The sequence below is a fragment of the Myxine glutinosa genome, chromosome 3 (genome assembly GCF_964187855.1).
Source record: "Myxine glutinosa chromosome 3, kmMyxGlut1.1, whole genome shotgun sequence".
In the NCBI taxonomy this organism is placed as follows: domain Eukaryota; kingdom Metazoa; phylum Chordata; class Myxini; order Myxiniformes; family Myxinidae; genus Myxine; species Myxine glutinosa.
Window position 1 is genome coordinate 104,163,776 of NC_136263.1, and position 16,728 is coordinate 104,180,503.

Consider the following 16,728-nt stretch of genomic DNA (forward strand, 5'->3'; position numbering starts at 1 on the left):
TGGGCTAAAAACGATATATAGCAGGATATCTCAAAAAGTTATGGACGGATTTGGACGAAACTTGGTGGACAGGTTGAGTGTGTGACAAGGACGAATTCATTAGATTTTCGTTCAGGTCCGAATCCAGATCCGGCCTATCAGTGGGATTCAAATCAAACTGTTCAACCTGGCGGAGATATGCGCCCCACCAAGTGCCGTTCTAGCTGAGCATGCGTATGAAAGTAGCATCTGAATATTATTGATAGAAAACTATCCTTCAGTAATCTCGCCATCTGGCCTGCATGGGGAGATAAAGAGACGTAGACGCATGTTTATCCTTCTTCGTGACGAGATGAGCACTGAGAAACACGATTTTGGTCGTGGAGATGGGGACTGGCAACATAGAGAGGAGGTTGTTTCACAGCACCCACAACAAAGGGTGGCTGAATACGTGCGCGTCAAAAAGATTTGAAATTTAAGCATGCGATACGACATCAAATGCAAATGATGCCGATACATAGCAGCTTGCAATGCTGGGCATCAAATGAGCCAAGAGCTGTGAAAGGGTTAATAAAAAAGTTCAAAATTCTGATAAACGTAGCTTCACATCGCGGCATGTTTGGGAAATGCAGTCAATGCAAATGTCCTGTCTCGCTAACTGTGAGCTCGTTACCAATATAAAAGCAATGAATGAGTAATATGAAATCAAATTGATAACTGGTCAACAGGCAAATTGGTTCTGACTTATTTTCAACTGTTTCGAACTAATTTGGTGCCCACAAATCCGAATCTGACCTTAAAATTTCGCGATCACGTAACCTTGACGTAGTACATCATAAGTGTGGAAAAAAATCTTTGGAGCATGCGCATTTCTTGATTAAGTCTCAATAAGTCTATTTATTGTCACAAAAAATAATATGAACTTTAAGTTTTTATTTACATCACATTAAAAGTGCTTCTGAACTTTACTTTTGCGTTTGTCGGAGCAATCCTTTTCACGCTGTAAAGTCCAACAGTAGTTGCCCATCATGTTCGGATTGAATCGGCCTTGATATCGAGTCTCCATGATGGCAATTTCCTGGTGAAACCTTTCTCCGTGTTCATCACTGACATCGCCAAGATCTTGTGGAAAGAAGTCCAGATGAGAATGGAAGAAATGTATCTTGAGTGACATTCGAGCACCGAGCGCCTGGTAACTCTTCAACATCTTGTCCACAAGCTCTTCATAATTTAATGCTCGAAAATGTCCAAGATAATTGTTAGTAAGAGCCACAAAGTTATCCAAGCAACGCTTTCCAGCTCAGATAGTCTCGTTACAAAGTCCTGATTAACGAGTCCAAGACGAATTTCGGCAATTGTCTCATATTCCTATGTTATACTGGTTCTCAAAAACTGGATATGCGAGTGAAAATGGGATATGATAATCGAAATCTACAGGTTCATGTTGGTTAGAATCACCTCAAGATATACGAGAACCATAAAACGTTTAAAATTTTGCTAACCAGTGTAATTTAAAAATAATCAAAATAAATTGATAATCAAATATAATATGGAGTGAAAAGGCTGCAGCCTGCCTACCTGAAGGATGAGGGATGTCACGGCACAGGGTGTAGTCATCAGCAAATCGATAAAGGGAATTCTCCACATAGTCAGAAAGATCGTTGATGAAGATCAGGAATAAGACTGGGCCCAGAACACTGCCTTGGGACACACCAGCCTTGACAGAGAGAGGAGGTGAAAGGATTCTGATGAGTACCACACGTTGGCTATGAGAGTAGAGGAAGTCAGTGAGCCATGTATTGATTGTATGGAGTTGGCATTGGATGCAGGCAGACAGTTTGGAAAGCAAGGTGGGATGCCAGATTGTATCGAAAGCACGAGATAAGTCCAGAGAGACTGCCCTGATCTCATGTCTGACATTGAGGGCTTCCATCCATTGTTGGATAAGTAGAAGCGGCATGTCCAAGGTAGAGTGACCGGTCTGGAACCAAATTAATCATCTGAGATGAGGCTGTTGGAGAAAAGTGATACTGGCTGATTTCCAAGCAGATGGAAGATGACCTCGGGCACATGACAGGGTGAAAAGAGCAGAGAGAGAGGATGTGCAAGATCAGCAAAGTGGGTTTTTGATGTGATGGTCATCAGTTTTTGATGTGAACATGTGAGCTGATGCCATCCGGTCCAGTAGCAGAATCAGAGTCGAAGGTTGACAGAAACTTGTCCACCTTCTCAGGATTCCAGGAGCAGTTGGGTATGACTGGGAAGGGTGGGTACAGGGAGTGAGGGGTTGGGGACACAAGATTTGGAAGCAAACACAAAATTGAAGCATTCGGCCTTCTCATGAGCTGAGTCGGCCGTTGTGCCATTTGAAGTGAGGGAAGGTACGGAAGGGGAGCATGCTCCAGAGACAGACTTAACAAGGCGCCACCAGATTTTAAAGGCGGGAGACAAGCTTGAAACTTCATTCTTGAGGTTGGACAGATGGTGTTTTCTGGCTCTCCGGAGAGTGAACACACACTTGTTGTGGACTTCTTGGAATGCACTGAGATTGCCTTCAGTCGGATTTGCCTTTCAGGAAGATAAGGCAAGTTGTTTCAAAGCAAGTGCAATGTGCGGGAAGATGGGGAGTTTAACTGAAGACGAGATGGGATGAATTTGTGCACAAGAGAGAGGAGGCTTCTTTGGAATAATTCCCTTGGGCTGAGTAAATATCAGGGGCAGTAGACATGGGATACCAGTCCTGAAAAGAGATGGCTGCTTGCATTCCCTGCTAATCCAGCTGGGGGAATTGCCAGAATTGCTGGCGTTGAGGCACCTCTCAGAGAATAAACAGGGAAATGGTGACCCTTTCAAGCAGATGATCAGATGAACCAATTGGAGCAGAGGAAGAGCAGGAGACATTTGCAGGAAGGTTAGTCATCACCAAGTCCAGAAGGGAGGATTTGCCAGTGGGAGAAATCCAGGTGGGATAGTTCACAGATTGAGTCAGTCCCAAGAAGTCACAGAAGTCCTTTGCTGAAGTGCCATGGCTTATGAGAGAGGTGCTAACATCCAACGAATTTCATGGTGACAATTGGAATTGCCACATATGAGGAAGAGAGGGTTGGATTGAGTGGTTAAAGTTGGCCCATGCTGTCGGGGAGAGAGATGTGGATGGAGCCGTAACTGGTTGGAGGACGGTACAACACATAGACGACCAAGAGGTGGAATCAAATCATCGCATTTGATATTAAATCCTTCCTTTTCGTCAATGGCCTGATAGCAATCCATCACTTCAGATGCAGACCAGGTCATTCTTCTTTGGACATTCTGCATCTGCTCATTCAAGGCGTTTTTAGTCTGCAGAAGATATCACATGCCCAGCTCACATGAAGGAATATAATGACAGAATAGCTTCTCAATCCAGATATCCCATCCAGTTGTTTCATGGGGAGTGGGATAATAAAGCCTGACACCTCACCTTGCTCTCCAAAATCTCTGCCTATGGCATCCAAGGCCACCTCCACACATGGCTTACTGACTTCCTCTACTCAGTCAATACATGGCTCTCAATGGGATCCTGTCATCTCCTCTCCCTTTCAAGGGAGAAGTTCCCCAAGGCAAACCACATATCCGAGTTGGCCTACAAAGCTGGGCCTCCGACTGGGCATCCTCCAATTATTTTCTTCGCACACCTGAGCTCTTATGTACTTCTAAGGTCTTCATCCACAGCTTGATGGAGTACTGCTCTCCCCTCTCTGCTGGTGGCCTTGCTTCACACCATGACTCGCTTGATGCTGGGGATGCCAAGGCCTTAAAAATCATTGGGATCTCCTGTGAAGAAGCAAAGTCTTTGGGCCTATCACTTTCACATCAGACAGGTTAGTGGACTCTCTGTGCCTTCGACCACTTCCTTTCTGGTCTTGCACCCTCTGCCCTTTCTGTGCCCTGTCCCCCTCCCTCTTCCCCAGATTTCTATAGAGTACAGGCATGGTCTGCCAGTAACCCACTTGTGGTGAAACCCCCAAATCCAGATTTACTGCTCACCTCCACTCAATCGTTCCTCGTTTTTAAGCACATGTCGAACGAACTTCCCCTGTCTCTTCAATCTCATTCTTCCCTCCAGGGCTTCAAGACAACTGTTCACCCACCATCTCAAGTCATCATGCATGCATAACCCTGATTTTTTTTCTACCCCCATAAACCCTCCACAAGCCGACCTCATTCCGGGTTTCCATTTTTTCTTTCCATTTCTGTGATTGAGAGTTTGTGGCGGGGTCCATCTTGTCCACCCCCGCTGTCCTCCTCCCTTTGCTCGCACTTTTCCCTCATCAATTTGTGCATCCATGACATTTTCTGGAATGATATGCGAAGGAAGGCAGGGAACATTGATGATCCACTGCAAGTTTGTCCACCCACTCCTCAAATTCGAGATCAGAATCAAAGGAATCTGTTGGAGTAAATATAAGCAGAATGGATGAAAGTGCGGTTTAATTGAATATCTACAATCACTCCCGTAATGAAACACAAGCTGGTGAAAAACATGCCTGTTGACATAAAAAGCTGTTGTTTGAAAGTTTTTTTAAAGTTTTTTTTTAAACACGTTTCTCCACACACCCACACAGGTCCCTGGAGCAACCGTTGTTGAAGACCTCCTGGTATTTCATTCACAGCTCCATTATATTCAATGAAATACCATCACTTCCTGCAAAATAGCTGGGTGTGCTGCATTTTGGTGCTTCACCTCTCCCTCTGAAACAATTGGACGGGATATGTCGAGTAAGCATCCATTCGGCAGGTATTTCCTTTATTTTGGTTGGGCATGTGACATCTTCTCCAGACTGAAAAGGCCTTGAATGACAAAGTAAGTAAATTCCTTGTCACATTTATACACCCCACACAACAGCCTGATTTTCATACACACCAACATAACTAACTACACAATACAGGACTTTCAAAAGATCCTCGGTCACACAATAGAGCCAAGGCCACCGCTGCCAGTCAGTGGACTTTGAACCTTGCGGTCGTGCCTCCTGTGAGCATGACAGGCTTGGTGATTTAATTAATGGACGTCTGCAATATTGAATGATGATGCTGCAAGTCATTACCAACAAAGTAATGGTTACCAAGTTTTTGACAAAGAAATCTTCATGACTTGAAAATACGCAAAGCTTCTGCTTGCTGTATTTACGTGACAGCTCGATGTACCAAGGAAACTTCCCTGAGGGAGTCACCATATCTCGTTTAGGTGTTTTTACACCTATGGGAAGGTCATAACTGGGGCTTGGGAATGCATGGGGTAAGTTTAAAATCAACTTTTAAAATGATGACATTGCTGTTGTTGGCTGCTGTCTCCAGAAGTGGGTGGGTTTCAGGAGATGGAAAGGAGAACTACCAAGTCTCAAAGTATCCACCTGTGTGTGTGTGTGTGTGTGTGTGTGTGTGTGTATGTGTGTGTGTGTGCGCGTGTGCGTGTGCGTGTGTGTGTGTGTGTGTGTGTGTGAGTGAGTGTGTGTGAGCCTGCCGCCGCTCACTTGTATTAACAGAATGTGATAGGAACTCGACACCTCTCGTCCACGGATATTTCTCATACTCATTTTTGTGAGTCCGGTTTGCATTCAGCAACACAACAACAATTACGTTTATCCATTTTGAAATTGCCACTCTTTCATCAAAATCCCGAAAATTATTTCCACTTTCACCAAAATCCCGAAATTCTTTTTTGTCACGATGACAAGTATGACATGTTTTTCCAACGTTAACTTTTCAATGGGGGATTAACTTTTCAGAATTCTTCCAAATAATTTACTTTTCAGAATGAAAGGGTTAAAAATAACCGTCTCCTCCACCACCTACTGCCACTGACCACCTGCCGGAAACCTGGACTCGAGATGTTTTGGTAAGTGTTACAACTAAATTAACTTTATTATTGTGTTACTCTCTTTATTATTAGGTAAATAATTATATTATAATGTCACTTGCAACTATAACCATCATTATACCAAGCATATGGCTTCGCTTTCAGACCAAATAATTACGGTTTGGGAAAAGTGTAATTTCCCCAAAATAAATAATGGAAAACGAGCTCCCACAAAACAAAGGTTCGCAATAACGAAGGGGTATAAAGGTACATAACCTCAAAAGTGTAATTCGTCAAGATGTTTGTGTTGTAAGGTTTTTAGAACTAGTGAAACTTTTGTTAGTCATGTTACAGGGAAGACTTTTGTTGTTTATTGTGAAGGTTTGTTTGAATGTAAATCAAGGTAAGTTATTTATCTTCTCACCTGTGGAGATTGTGGCTTGCAATATGAAGGTAAAACTTTACAATGTTTCCATTAATGTTTGAATGGGCATAGGTCTGGTGTGTCTTCTGGTGTTGAGACGTATTTATATAATTACTCGCGTGGACAGGCTCACTACACTCGCTGCACCACTCGTCACTACAGAGACCAAAGCTTGTTTTAACTGAGGATAATGACTTTATGTGAATTACTATGTTGTCCTGATTTACACCAATTATAATACAAACATTTATTTTGTACATATTTATTTGTAATATTGCTGATATTATTTATTTATAATTTATTTGTAATCTTAAAAACGTCCAAGTGGTCTAAAGCTCGAAATAGTCAAGGGTCCAAGCTGTCTAATATGTCTGAATGGTGTGAGGGTCTAACTGGTGTTAAGATCAAAGGGGTTGGAGTGGACTTAAGGGGTGTAAAGGTCCAAAGGTTCGAGTCTTTGGGGTCTTTAGGGGTCCTCGGGGACTTTTCGGTTTTCTGGGTCTTTGGGGTAGTAAATGGTCTTTGGAGATTTGGGTCTTCAGGGTCTTCAGGATCATTAAGGCTCTTCAGGGTCTTTTGTATCTTTAAGGCTCTTCAGATTATTTTCGGTATTTGGGGCATTTTGGGTCTTTTGAGTACCTGGGTCTTCAGGGTATTTAAGGGTCTTTTGAGTCCTATGTGTCATTGGCGGTATTCAGGGTAGTTTGGGTCTTCAGGGTGTTTAAGGGTCTTCGGGCTTTTTGGGATCTTCAGGGTATTTTGAGTCCTCTGCATCTTCAGGGCATTTAAGGGTCTTTGGGGTATTTTGAGTTCTCTGAGTCCTTTGGGTTTTGGGGTCTTTTCGGGTCTTCTTGGTCTTTAGCGTCTTTTGTGTCTTCAGTGTATTTTGGGTCTTTGGGGCCTTTTAGGTCCTCTTGGTCTTCAGTGTATTTAAGGGTCTTTTGAGTCTCTGGGTCATTTATGGGTCTTCTGGGTCTTTGGGATCATTAAGGCTCTTTTAAGCATCTTTGGATATTTGTGGGTCCTCAGGGTCTTGTCGGTCTTCAGGGTCCTCAGGGTATTTTGTATCTTTGGGATCTTTCAGGGTCTTCTGGTTGTTTGGAGTCTTTATCGGTCCTCAGGTCTTTTGGAGTCGATAAGGGTCATTTAAGCATCTTTGGTTCTTTAGGGGTCTTCAGGGTCTTTGGGTAATTAAAGTCTTTAGGGATCTTCAGTATCATTAAGGGTCTTTAGGGGTCCATGGGGTCTTTTGGGTCCTCTGGGTCTTTTATGTCTTCTGGGTATTTTGAGTCTTTAATGGTCTTCAGTGTCTTTTGGTTCTGCTGGGTCTTTTGGGTCTTCACAGTATTTTGTGTCTTGGGTTATTTTTGGTCTCCAGAATCTAAGAATCTTCAGTGTCTTTTGGGTCTTCTGGATATTTGAGGTATTTAAGGGTCTTTTGCATCTTCAGGGTCTTTATGGGTTTTTGGGGTCATTAAGGGTCTTTGGGTCTTTAGTCTTACACTTGATCTTTTGAGTCTTCAGGGTATTTGAGGGTCTTCAGGGTGTTGGGGTCTTCGGGGTCTTTGTGGGTCTTCAAGGGTTTTTTGGGGTCCTCGGGTCTTTCGGTATTTAATGGTCGACTGTATATTTTGGGGGGTATTTTGGATCTTTGCGGTCGTAATATCTGGACACCATTTTGAAGCAACATTGAAAAAAAGAATAACAACAACAGCATGATCCTGAGGGGGTTCTAGGAGCTCTATTTTGGGGTCAATGATCATCCAAAGGATAGCGATGTCCATCTAATTTCTTCCCAACCAAGCTCTTCTGTCTCTTCCCTCTCCTTTCCCCATTGCACCATACGTAATACATAGATGATGCCTTCTAACGCCTCTCTACTCTCACACGGAATACAAAGATTCTGCAAAAAGGTGTCTGGAAAGTAAGAGAACGCTAAATATATTTGGAATATTTGATTAATTTATTCTCAGTAATAAATTAGTATAATTGCATTTTAAAGATTTGATTTTTTTCAACCTTTCATCGCACAACCATTTGCAAGGCTTCTGCATTTAGATATTTATTTAATAATCTCTTGTTGCAGTTACCACGTTGTCGTCCATTCCATTTCAGTTCAACAAGCCGATGAAGCCTTTGTTGCTCCTGTGTGAAGCGGGCCCATCGCCGTGAGAAAATAAAACACACAGGAAATGGCACTCTGTGCTGAGGCGCGGCGGTGATGGCTAATTGCTCACCCTCAGCCAGGAAAAGGTCCCGGAGGGTGAAATCGCACGGTGTGCATGTATTCTGGGGTTTCATCTGAATTTATAGCATCTATTGTTTTCAGTCTCCATTTTGGGTGTACATTGAAATGATGCATCGTTTCAATACTCGAGATGAACACTATTTCAACAGCTGGGTTAAGTTACCAATGTAGACCATGAAGAACAAGAACAAGAACCACCTTTGGAGGCCATTTTTCCACGCAGAGCAGGGGTTGGCCTTTTTTCGGGCACGGTGGTTCCCTTTTTTGAAGTGATGTTTTATGGCCGGATGCCCTTCCTGCCGCCAACCCAGTTAGTTGCCTCTTGCGACACACAGGGAATTACCAGCGAACTGGTACTCAATTTGCTGACCTCGGAAGGATGACAGGCTGAGTCAACCCCCCCTGGCATTAATTCAGGATTCGAACCCAGGATCCGGGGATCCCAAGCCGCACCCGAACTGCTGAGCCAACACCAGGTAAGAACATGATACAGCTAAAATAATTACGGTTACAAGGTATTGTTGCGGAAATGGCTTCTAGAGGTTAAAATTGTATCGCTTAGAAATAATTATTACCTCTGCCACCGAAGGTGGGCAGAGGTTATGTTTTCACACTGTCTGTTTGTTTGTTTGTGTGCTCGACTGTGGGCCGCACATCTCAAAAGGTTGTGGACGGATTCAGACAAAATTGTACGGACAGATTGGGCGTGGGAAAAGGACGAAATGATTACATTTTGGTGAAGATTCGGATACTATAATTTTAAAAGTGATTCTTCAACATTGAGAGAACGGGCCAGAAATGATAAAGAGCATTATATCTTAAAAAGTTGTGGATGGCTTTGGATGAAACCTGGTGGACAGGTTTGGTGTGTGACAGGGACTAATTTATTAGATTTTGTGAACATCCGGATCTGAGAATTTTTTTTAATGATTCTTCACCATTGAGTGAGTGATAGTGCCAAAACCGATATGTAACATGATATCTCAAAAGGTTATGGTATGGACCGATTTGGACAAAACTTGGACGAGAGGTTTGGTGTGTGACAAGGATGGGTTGGTTTGATTTTGGTGAAGATTCAGATCTGTATCCGAGGATTCACTTCAGAAGTGGCTTTGGAAAAACACTATGATAAGCTATCAACACACCTTAACACAGATTTTGCCCAAAGCTGAAAACCCCCCTTGGAGAGTCCCTCCAACCTCCGTTGTGTGATCCATAATCCTCATGTCAAGTTAAGTTGAGATTGGATACGTAATGATTGAATGTATTGCGGTCAGACAGATAGACAGACACTAATTTATGTATTTTAGTGTGGAAAGGTTATTTATATAATGAAGGAAGCTCCTAGAAATAGTAATGCTCTTCATTTTCATCACATAGCGAGGCATGGTACATTCTGTCTCTGCGAGCAATTAATCATGTCTCGATCATCGCGGCCAATTCATTCAAGATTTTGTTGAAATCATATACATTACAACCATATGGTTTACTGATGCTTATGTGATGGTTGGTATTGGTGTTCTAACATATTGGCAAGTCTGTGGCCGATGAACAGCAGCCTTGGACGAATAACCGGATGGTCTTTAATTCCGAGGGGAACTCCGAATAATGGCGGTACTTTTTGGCGCGCGCGGGATGTAAGGCAGCAAGGTGCTGTCCTGAACGAAACGCAAGGGTTTATTCTCGAACCCACAAAACATGCAAACACGACGAAGAAATTCAACAATACAACAAATAAAATGCCACAATAATGAATTTTATACAAATAAATGCAAGACGATAAAATGGCGAAATAAAGGTTGAGGTAAAAACTAATATTTACCCTCGCCTGAGGAGAGGGTATTGCATTTGAGTCCGTTTTTCTGTTTGTCTGCACAGAATAAATATGATTTTCTCTGCAACCGTTGGTTTGATTGACAGGTAATTTTCACCATAGGTGCAACTCCACCTGAAGAATTTTTTCAAATGATAATTATGACGTCATAGGTCACGTGGTTTGGCTGCCATCTTTGAAAAACCGAAAAACTTTGCACCTCTATATCTCCGAAAGCGCTGAATAGAAAAAATTGGGACATGGCTCATTCTAAAGAATTCTCCATGGGGATTAAAATATGTTAATGATGACGTCATAGGTGCCTCCATTTTGACGTCATAATTTGACAAGTACAAAACGTCATCTGCTCAAGATGAAATTTCTTGAGCATAATCTAGGAATAAATTAGTTTAGAAAAAAAAAAAATGATTACGTCATCAGTTTCATGGTTCGGCCGCCATATTTGTTTTAACACAAAAGCCTTAAAAACCACTGAAAATACATCCTGGCAAGGGTTTGCAATCTCTGATTGCTCTTTCTTGTTAATAAATGTCAGCTCGAGCCTCGATCTTGTATACAAAAAAAAAATTGAAAGATTATAATTCCTTAAAATATACCATAATCACCATTTAAGTTCAATACATAGATTCCAGACAAATAGAAAAGTAGCTAATACACATATTTAAAACTAAATTTTCTCACCAATACATTCCAAGAGCATCACCAACAAAATTGGGATATAGTCACAAATAACCTTATCAATCCTATTATATTGTGAATAGCAGGCAGTCCAGCATAGAAAATGAACGTGGAACCAATCATGGAAAAACTTCCAAGTAGATTTTTTGTCAGAAATTGATTTTTTAATTCTACAGATATTTCTACCCCAGAAACAACTTTCAGACCTTTTGGTAAATAAAAGTCAAATAAAACTCCTGTTACGGAGTCCCCTACAATCTCCTGGTCTCGGTAACCTCCGAACCCCGAGAGGAACCCCGGCAGAAAGATATATATTACTCCGTGTCAAAATCAAGATCGAAACCACACCAATGGTTATCAACAAAAATAATATATTAAAAATCACACAGGAATAATGATACAACCATGATAGCCAGCCACCATACAATCAATATCTTAGGATGGTACCATCTGTTAAAGTAATCGAACTCACTGTTCCCAGTACATGGAAAGAACCTCTTCAATGTCTCTATAACCTTCAAGGCGAAGTTGATTCGCTCCGGCGATCGTTGGAACAATGTCCGATCAAGAGCAATCGAGGCGTAGACAGTCAAAGCCACACAGAAGTCACGTGGTCCAACACCCAGCAAACTCGCGGTAGAATGGACACTCTCCAAAGATGCGCGCCGATGTACACGTTTGCCGTTCAATCAGCGAATCGCCGTGTACTCCTCAAACGCCGCTTTATTGCACAGCCGTCCCCGGCAAACCACCGGAGGATAAGCCCAGCTGACGCGACAAGAACCTTTTCCGATGAAGGCAGCGCGCGGGGCGAAAGGGCGTACGGCTCTCACTCGAGCCGCGGCCTCAAGGCGAAGATTCTCCGGAATCTCACCCGTGTACCTGGCTTCGCAGGCTTTTCTACAACTCCAGCGATAACACCGATCGCACGAGTTTCCTTTCAAGGACTCAAAGTTCACTCACCATGTACTCTCGACCACGCTAGGGACGGAGCTTTTTCAGAACACGTCGTTTCACCTGTGCCTCACGCCCTCTTATTCTTCACTCCTTTTCTTCCGGGTCGGTTTCCTGTATCATTTTACGTTAACCTTTTTAACTTTAGATAGCTGTTCCTGAATACTAAACCTTTTGAGAATAATAATAATAGATGATATCAGAAACATGTCAAGTGGGTGAAAACCACAACAGCGGAAGTGACGAATCCATAACACCTCCCCCCCTCAAGAAAGAAAGTTTGAACACAGCGAAAACTTTCTTTGCATGCAAACTCTTTAAACAAACAAAAATAAACTCACAACCCCAAATCACCAATTCCCGTGAGCAGCAATTAATATTTCCCGAAAATAAAGCAACAAAATTTCACACAACCCACAGAGATTTCCAACGTTAATTCACTCTGGACAAAGCATCAGCAACGACATTGTCCCTGCCCTTTACATGTTCAATTTCCAAGTGGAACCCCTGCAAAGCCAAACTTCATCTCATCCACCTCTGATTTTTACTTTTAGTTTCTTTTGAATGAAGGTTAAGGGGTTGATAAAAAATCCAAAGTCAAGCAAATTGATAGCACTTTTTTCCGGGAGGCCGATCTGAGGGCCAGGTTCCATGGTGGTTGGGTGGTGAGGCCTGGACATATTCACTACATGGACGCCTTTAGGACCGTGGAGTTCACGGTTAATCCGTGTCGGAAAGTTCACTACATGGATGCCTTTAGGAACGTGGCGTTCACGGTTAATCCGTGTAGGAATCTTGGCTCGGCTGCTCCGCAGCATTCAGTGCTTCAACTCTTTCTAACTTTCCTAACAATCACGGTTGGACCACTTGTCACTGTAGTCACATGAATAGTGGTCTACTTCTCGGCCACTGCTCTGATAATCCTTCCTTCAGGAGCTGCCATAACTCTGGAAGCCTCCATAATAATATCGATTGCGGCCACCACCACTACGACTCCGTGGTCCTCCTCTGTAGCCCCTCAACACCTCGGAAATGCCTTCCCTACTGTTATGGTCCGACCCTCCAACTCCTTGCTATTCAGATCCTTTTCTGCAACCCTGGCGTCCTTTGAGTTTTCAATCGTGACAAAGCCAAACCCTCTTGACTTTTGTGTCTCCCTGTCTTTTATCAGCAGCACTTCCAAAAGCGGTCCATATTTGCTGAAGGCAGACTCCAGAACATCTTCCTTTGTTTTGAAGTTAATTCCCCCTACCAAGAGCTTGCCAAAATTGCCTCCATCCCTGACGTGCGTGTGCTGACACTTAGTTTCAGGGTATTTCCTCTTCTCTTCAGGGCGCTTCCTACTAGGTTTTTCAACAAACATCGGGTTACCAGAAACTTGACCACCGGCCAAATCATTCCCGATAATAAAAGATACTCCTACAGGAAGAGTGGCTTGTAAACCGACGTTGACCGGTCCTGACACCAAATCGGACTCCAAATGGATGACATGAAGTGGAGCACTAACACAGCCACCAATCCCCTGTAAATGAACACTATCACCAGTTGCCGTCTCCTCTGACAATGGCAAGATGCCTTCAAGCATTAAAGATTGATGTGCTCCTGTGTCCCTCAATACCCCAACAGGTCTCCGGTTAGTCGAGGCTCCATCCAGTGACACAAACCCCTCTGAAATAAATGGTTGGTAACCCTTTTGAGGGCGATTTCTTACAATGGCCATTGCATTTGGAGTTGTACTAGTCGAACTCCGCTCCGGATTTTCCTTTCCCAGAGCATAACAGTGGGACATCAAGAGTAGATGATAAATGTTGTTTCTGGGACAGCCCCAAATCTCCATTCACTTACATGTAAATTTCCCATCTCACCATCACTTTTCTTCATTTCCCCTTAACACCTCTATTCCTTCCCCCCTTGGTCTTATGGGCCTTTTACTCTTACTATCAATGATCATTGTTGTTTAGTAGACCACTCAAACAATGATCCTATGAATATTTGCTCCCTCTCACCCCCCTTGAGGATCTATGATCCTTCTAACCTTATGGACCTATGATCCTTCTAACCTTATGGACCTATGATCCTTCTTCTACTATTGACACTGAGCCTTATACATATCATCTGGCGGATCATCTTTGACCCACTCAAACATCGACCCTACAAATATTTGTTTATGTGTAGGAAATAATTTAATTATCTTACCACTACCATCACCGTCTAATATATTATTAAAGAAGAGGTTTGAGTTTGTATCAAGATATTTTAACTGAGCTAAGATAAAATGATAAACCTCCCTCAATGTTCTTGTCTGAGCGCCTCCAGCGCCACACACCATTTTTTCATTATAAACAGAGACTCAACGAACATGAATGTTTTACCTGAGAAACCAGTTTTACTCTTCTCTTGCCTGAAGCAAAAATATTATGTCTTAGTCAAGTGATATTTTTCAACATTAAATCCCATAAAGAATGTTAATTCCCTTCCTTGAAGGGACACACCCGGAATTTTCAAGAAACTCATTGCCTCCATGATGTCATTAAGTTTCCCCATTCCAGCTATATTAACTGAACCTCACTTGAGGTGGCTTCATTTGAAAAATGTTTTCCAACGTTGAAGATGGCATTGGGTTTGAAGCTTTATCGCAAGACAGGTAAGTTTTTTTTGTTTTAACGATTAATTATTCATTGTTTTATATAGAACAGGATTAACAATTGTTGTTTTTAACAGCCTCTCAATAATTATTGTTTTTTCTCTTTTTTTAAACAGCCTCTCTTTGCCAAAGTTGGTGGTTGATGTTGAAAATGAAGCCAATAATTATCACCAACAAAGGGAGAATCTGAATGAAACCCATACAGAATTAACTGAAGTTTGGAGGCATAATAAGATGGCTGGGTGTTTGGACAGCCTCTCGCACCCTTTAATATTTCCCAAAGCTGTCTCAACAACAGAACAAATGACTGGCAACGAATTTCACAACCTTGAAGTTCCGAGGAGTAGTGTAGCAGCATAGCAAACCTGTTGTGCATTTTGTGATACAAGCACCAAATTTGGCACAAATGTACATTAATATGTTGCGAACATTTTCAGATATTGGGCCACTTGAAATTCCGTAATTTGTTTTTTCAAATTTTTTCAAATTTCGTAATTTCAAATTTTTCGGGTGACACCGTCACAATTTCGGTCTTCGAGGCCGGCCGATATAGTGGGGCGGCTAAGCCCAAATATTCAAAAGAATTGTGCATTTTGTGATACAAGCACCAAATTTGGCACAAATGTACATTAATATGTTGCGAACATTGTGTGGTCAGCAATGAAGACGAGAGTCTGAATTACATGTATGCAAAAGACCTTGTGAACCAGTGAAGCAAATACACGGGTAAGCATGAATTAAATCTAGGGCATGATATAATTTCCATGATGTTTACCTCTACACTCAATGGTGGAAGGAGGTAATGTTTTGATCCCAGCTTGTCTGTATGTCTGTTTGTCTGTTAGTCCACAAAATTCCAGACAAAGCTTGTAGTAGTGGTAGTTGTAGTGGTAGTGGTGATAACAGAAATTGTTATATAGAACTGAACTTATATTATTATTATATGCAGAAAATAACTTCATTTCTATATGCCCTGCAGTGGACAGGTTAATTGGTTTATGCACTGAAGGGGTCACCCTGGTGTGCACTGCTGTGTTCTGCCTCACTGAGTTGTTCAGGTATGATGTACTCAGCACAAGCTTCCGGTCGGCCTGGAGGTGGGGGTGCGGGGCCTGTCACGGAACGTCAAAACAAACGGCCTGCCGGGGCCGCCCAAAAGTCGGGCGTGAGGGGCGCGTCCACTAATGGAACGCCTCTCGCTTCCCAGATCGAGGGCCACGTGGTCAGGAGAACCTCGTCCCTTCCGGTCACACTTTGCCTATCGGCCGGCCTCGAAGACCGAAATTGTGACGGTGTCACCCGAAAAATTTGAAATTACGAAATTTGAAAAAATTTGAAAAAAAAAATTACGGAATTTCAAGTGGCCCAATATCTGAAAATGTTCGCAACATATTAATGTACATTTGTGCCAAATTTGGTGCTTGTTTCACAAAATGCACAATTCTTTTGAATATTTGGGCTAAGCCGCCCCACTAGAGTGCTAATTCATTCCCTACCCATGTGAGTTTAAAATTTCCATCTTGATAAACTCTATTTCTCTGTTAGATTCAACTTTACTTATTACAAATTTTACAGTTTCTCGCTTTGTTTTCCAACAGAACATTACTTCAATAGCTGAGATGATAGTTGAGATCGATGATCACAACCACGACCACGACCACGATCACAACTCTGATTGGGGTTATTTTGAGATCCTAAAGAGTGGTTATTTACTTCCAACCTGTGATACCCTAAATTTTCATCTCGTCAGCATTGACACCAAGCTCGATTTTTTAGAGGTATGCGTTGGTGTGCGATTCATAATACTCATAATATTCATTATTTTAAATCATTGAGGTATATAACATATTTTTCTCCTTGTCCCTTGTATTTAATAGAAAGAGATTCAAAACCTGAAGACATCTGCTGAACCAACCTTTGACTTGTGCTGGGAAGAAATTGATGACTTGTGCTGGGGAGAAGTTGAATGTATACCTCAAGAAAAATGTTTTGTTAATATAAAGATTTTGTTTTCAATATTATATGAATATATTTGCTTTGTATACAACTATTTAATAATTAATTACAAAAAGAGAATAAAGGAAAAAGGACGGGAAGGTGCGTCCCCCTCCCTTGTGTGTGTGGGGAA

The 16,728-nt window shown here is 42.2% G+C and overlaps 1 protein-coding gene and 1 long non-coding RNA gene across 2 annotated transcripts in view; both read left to right on the forward strand.

The window, feature by feature from the left end:
- The window catches only part of LOC137424188 (coiled-coil domain-containing protein 149-like), a 163,389-nt gene extending 158,652 nt beyond the window's left edge, over positions 1–4,737 (forward strand). Inside the window, exon 17 of the mRNA XM_078774361.1 lies at positions 4,584–4,737. The gene's annotated coding sequence lies outside the window, so the exon portion shown is untranslated. The remainder of the gene's footprint in view (positions 1–4,583) is intronic.
- A 9,700-nt stretch (positions 4,738–14,437) lies between these two features.
- LOC137423305 (uncharacterized) lies at positions 14,438–16,728 on the forward strand. Its single transcript, XR_010983676.2, has 3 exons — positions 14,438–14,600; positions 16,199–16,378; positions 16,478–16,728. It is a non-coding gene; the product is annotated as an uncharacterized LOC137423305 (long non-coding RNA).